Raw genomic sequence first — 6,000 nt, forward strand, 5'->3', positions numbered from 1 at the left:
CTCCATCTTCTCTTCACTACCAATAGGTAATGGTACTGCAGCAGGTTTGACCTTTTTATCTATTGTTTTGTATTTTGTATTTACAATTATACCTATCAATCTTATAATACATATCAATTGAGTTTACATGTATCTTTCTAACATTCTCATCATCTTCTTTCAAATACATTTCTAACTCTTCTAAAGTATTTGCAAAAGAAATTTCTTCCATAACACTTTCAATCTACTCTTCCATTTCAAGTACTCCATTATCCTTCAATGCCTGCTGAAACATATTAGCATTCTTTTTCAAGTTCCTCTTCCATTCATACATCCTAGTCACACATATAGCACCACTTTCAGAAACATGAAATGACTTATTCATCTATTGTAATGCCCTATATGAGGGTCTTTTAATAATGGGACTATTGCAACCCTCACTCGCAACAGTCCTAGTCAAAAACCTGATTATCAAAATCATCACAATCTTTTGGTATTGAATGATCACGAAGCTCTTGCTTGTTCCTCTCATGATTTGGGCGAACTGTCATAAATTGTACAGCTCGTCGTCCATCTTGGCTATGGATTTTCGCATAGCAAAAACCATTGTCGAGGACTTTGGTCTCCATCCGTACCACTGTAATGTATGGTTGCCCCGAGATTATTGGATAGGTAGATCCTTCCTGCACAAAGAAATGTTGATCTACCTCTATATCACCAATAGTTACCTTTACATTTGGGCATGCACCAAATAAATCTTTCGTGACTGATGTGGCAGCTTTTACTCGCCAACCATGTTGAGTATCAATTGGCCATCTACCTTTCCTATAAAAATCAGCACTCATTATATTTATTTCAGAACCATGATCAATAAGTGCCATCACGAGGTCTCGAACATTTCCAATCTTTCACATGATGCTCAATAGTGGCTCTTGCCCAACATTTGCGAGAGTAATGGCTTCTTAAATCTGTTGAATTTATCATTGAGGTTGATGCATGTTGAGAGTCAACAACGATATTGTTTGACTAGTTGCTCACCACTTCATATGCCACCTTCGGATTTGTCTCTTTAACTTGCTCATTTACTTGCTTCTTTCTTCGCACAATATCAATTATTTCATCATGAAATTCCTTTTTTGCAATACCTAACACTTCTCTTAGTGTAAATTCTACTCGACTGTCTAGTATTCTTGTTTCTAAAACTTTCTTTAAATCTGTATCCTTTTCAATATCAGACATTAATTTGAATGAAGGACAAGATTTACCTTTTTCGACCTTTGCATCCATCTCTTTTCTTTTGCTGTCTCTTGTCTCATGCTTTTATGTTGAGCCAATCTCATCATCCGGCCTTTTCCTTTTTTCTTCCACTATCACCTCATGCTCTTGGTGTTCTGCCATCTGAGCATAGACCGTCATAGCATCTACTGGAACATCCCACCCAGTGTTTTTCCTTACAGAATCTCCGGCAACACGAAGGTCTTCCATCTTCATCTTTTGCTTTTGTGCGGTACTTACAACCTTCTCCCAGAATGATGATCGGGATGGCATGTCATCGAGGCACATTCCTGTCGTTGCCGAATAGTACATTGCGGAAGCCTTCTTTGCTTCAGCTTCTTCAAATTTAACCTTAACACCACCATCACCAAAGTTCTTTGTAAGTGGGCTTCTAGTTTCAGTTAAATAAATGTTACCATTTTTCCAATACACCAAGTCTCGATTTTCCATGTCTTTATATTCCGCACAATCACGTAATCGATGTTCGAGACTATCACACCACATGCATCGAGGTCGAAATGGTTCTCTTGACCTCGAAGTCTGACCATTCTCAAGCTTTGCCACTTTAATTGTTAGATCTTTCATACTTTGAACTAAATTATCAAGTAAAGACTCACTCTTAGTTTCGATCATTTCTCGTGGTTGATGGACCATTTCGTGTGATGGTTCTCGAACAAGTCTTTGAACTTCGATGTTTTGCTCAAGACGATTTGTGATTCCCACATGTGGTATTTGTAGCATTGCACCATTCCTTTGCATTCTTTTCATAAATTTATTACAAGCATTTGTTACCTCATTCCAATCTGTAGTTATACCATCCTCAATATTTGGTACTTCAAGCATGAATTCCAATTCTTTTCTATCTCTTGTCAACTGCCTGCAAAAATAAAGCAACCTTTTGCCAAGACAAAGAATTTCTTTCTTCTGGCTTTAGGTGTCCATACATCCTATCAAACTCTTTTTTTGTGTCAAACACAGATAACCCTTTATCTTCTTTTAAGATCCATTCATGAAATGAACGCATAGTAACTCGAGAGAAATCCTCACGAGCATATTAAGACACAAGTGCTTCTTTGAAAGCATTCCAATCCAAACTATGCAATGCTTGTATTTCATGAATTCTATCTCTTAATTCCATGTCCACTAATTTATAAAAGTTTGCTATCATATTGACATCATTTATACCAAACATTTCCATTTCACATACTTCGAAATATTTGTGCCATCAAACATACCAATCTTCTCTTGGACTTCTCGTAAGGCATGAAATAATCGATCTTGATTCAACTTTTCAATAAACAACATTACCGGATCCATTGTACTCGTACTTGCCATGTTGATGTTGATCTTTACTTTAGATGTCTCTTCTACTTCCCCGTTTCACGTCGGGTTCACCAAATTGTGTCGTGACGTGGCTCACCTAGAAGCGTAGCGTTGTGCACACAAAGGATAACGTGAAAGTGAGGAAGGAATCATTGGGATTATGGATGGAAGAGACGAAAGAGTAGAGATGGAGTGAATAGAGATCAATAAGATATGACAAAATAGGATTTTTAAGGAATATAAGATAAGACAAGATAAGATATAAAATAATATATGAGAAAGTGTATGAAATTTATAATCATTTTCATGAAAGAGTTACAAAATGATTGTGCACATCGTTGAACCTCCGAACTTTGTCTTGCAAGGTAATAACTCTTCTCTTTCTTGATCGTAGACCACTACAATCCTCACTTCAATATTTTGATGAAGATAAGGCTCGAACCGCCTCCCTCTTGTTGAGAGTTGACCACCACGATCACTAAGGTAGAGCTCCACGTTTATGTTAAACTTCTTCCTTTCTTTCTCTATTTATGGTATCTCTTATGTAATACATAATTGGATTGATATCTCATACCTCCCCCCTTTCATCTTCTCTTTCACCATTTAAATAGGTGCCCCCATGCATATGATGCATTGGAGGAAGTCATGCATGTAGTGCATGAAATGCATGTGATGCATGATAGGCATCTCGTTCATTTGATCTTTCATGTATGAAAAAAATAAATGGCATAAGAATAAACATGAAAATATAGTTTTGAAAACAAAGGACCTAGCCTAATGGTAAATGTGTTGACTTTAGTATAGGAGGTTGTGGGTTCGAGTCTCTCAAACATTATTGAATTTACAACATGTAACATCGTTTTTATATCATGAAGCAAATCCTTTATTTTATATATATTATTAGTATAGAGTAAATGGTAAGATTTGAAAGTCATAGGGTGGGGTTATAGGTTCAAGTCCTCTCTTGTTCGTGTAATATAATATATTTATCTATCTATATATATATATAGTATTTTTCTTTACATATATATAATATTATCATATGTGTTGTTAATATTATCTTTATATATAAAACATTATCAAATGTTATCTTAGTTACGTATTTATCTGATTGTAGACTTTTAATGTGAAGCTTTCGTACTTCACGACACCGGTTCTATTGCATGCCCAAGCAACGGGCATGCTTCATCATAACCACATATGAAGGGGAGACGATAGATTGGGGGTATCTCACAAGAGAAGCGTTGGAGGAGTAGTTAGAAGGAGTACAGAGCGGTTAGCCCATAAAGCTGATTTTCGGGCAGTGGCTTGCGGTAGTTTGTCTTACACCAAGTGCTCATGGTCGGACTAAGACCCCAACAATGGAGAAGGGGCAGCCATCACAGCCACAATCGATGCCAAAGCTAAAGGCTCAGAGAGAGGTGTTGCGTGAGGAGTGGCAAGAGCCGGAGCCAACATAGGCCAACGCCCAACAATCAGAGCTGCTCTGCAATCTTAAAACTAAACAACAACATGAATTGGAACCGATTTCGACTCTGAACCTACAAACAACACCTAAGTGCCGGACTCGACCCGAACTCCGAATCCACAACCTCAACCCGAGCAGGAGAGTCGGTCCCGACCACCAACAATGCAGACAAAGCAAAAGAGTCGGAGGTATACCCAAACCGAAGAGAAGAGCTAGGCAACAAAAAGACAACAAGTAGACACTCAATAGTCGGCCGAACAACCAGTACGTACAAAACCACAAAATGAGGCACACGTCGAAGCAGTCAACACACAACCTATGGAGAAAGGGAAATCATCCTCAATGACCCCGAATGGAGTATTAGGCTTACCTGGAATACCACCGGACACCCACGAGTTCACGGCCTTACTACAATTCAGTACATCTTACGAACTTGTGGACTGGCTTGCTAAACGGTTGCAACACGTGTCCGAAATACTGGCACAGGAGCACAAGGATAGAGAAGTGATTCAAGAGGCCATGCTCAGTGCGATCAAACCGGAGGAAAAACCAGAGCTATAGAGAATTGGCTGACAAAGAGATGCCAAAGACAAAGTGATTAGGAAACACAGTGAGCTCGAGGCCAAATACGAGCAGAAACTCTTGGCACTACTAGTAGCCGAAGCGAAACTCATATTCGACAAAGGGTCACTTGAGGCTCGCTTGGTGGAGATGAGGAAGGAGCTCACCACCATACAATACCAGGTAAGTACGGGCGGGGAAAAGGTAAACCAAATCCTGAGGGCACACAAGCATAGAACGTGGGAATTGGTTGCCAAATCCTTGGACAAAGGATGGCAGACATGGTCGGCACAGGCTGCCGAACTCTAACTATTACGGGCCAACAGGTAAAATTGGAAGAAACAGGGCACAAGTTTCTCTGTGTACGGATCGCTTCTTGTCATCTGTTTATTTCTGTCTAAGCTATATTACATAAGTCACAATATCGGTGTCTGTTATCACTGATAAGTTTACAGTTAATTGTATCTATTCGTCTAACAACTTCTTGATAGAACGTTTGAGACGAACATTCGTGTTATACTGTGTCGGCAAAATAGCAAGTGTCGACCGAACAACAGTCGGTTGGAAATGCCGGTGTGTCCGGATCGATGTGAGGATCCTATAGGAACGCCCTTCTTTCCTTCTTCTTCTCACCTTGCCGGAAGGTCTGGTTATGGTTTGTGGCTGTTGTCTGCCTGGCCAGACTAGCCTCAACACAGGTGTCTATCCGACACTTCTCCAAAGGGGTGGTAAGGATTGGATGCTAGGTTACACGCGTAAGATGATTACAATTAAGCACAAACGGTAAACAATACGAGATACAGATAAACACGCAATAATTACTATTGTATTACTTCTGTCAAACCCTTTACAAATCATCGGATCCTTTTATAGGCATCCGGCAAGGTTACAATCGGTGCGCTTAGGCAACCGACATCCGAATCGGTCCGGATCCGGATCGGTACAACTGTACCGGATCCGTCCCTCCGAATAATAATTCTACTATTATTTACTTCCTATTATCTGATCCGACTCCGCCTTCCCACTTGTCCTTGCTCTTCTGACCGGCCAACACATGGCACGCCCGTGGGAAAGTGCCTTGCACTTCGAATCCACTCCCGGCCTCATTCTTCCTCCAAAATATCGAGTACACTCTGCTCGATGGTGTCAAGTGGTGCTTCTTCCTCCTGTTCCTGTTCCTTGCCTGCCTGGTCTCCGACCTCCGGTTGGGTGGGCTGTTCCGTAAAACTTTGCTACTCCGGCTCTGCTTGATTCTGTGGTGCCGGTGCTTCCTCACCGCTTCGTCCGGGTTCTTCCTGTCCTCCCTCTGTTCCAGGCTCTGTTCTGTTACCAGTGTCGCTTTCTCCGGTCTCGACTGGTTGGCTCGGTACGCCTTCTTCCTCTGCTCTGGTGTC

This window comes from Azolla caroliniana, unplaced genomic scaffold (genome assembly GCF_043228905.1).
Source record: "Azolla caroliniana isolate FFs.n. ecotype wild unplaced genomic scaffold, voAzoCaro1.0.p SCAF_10, whole genome shotgun sequence".
Taxonomy (NCBI): Eukaryota; Viridiplantae; Streptophyta; class Polypodiopsida; order Salviniales; family Salviniaceae; genus Azolla; species Azolla caroliniana.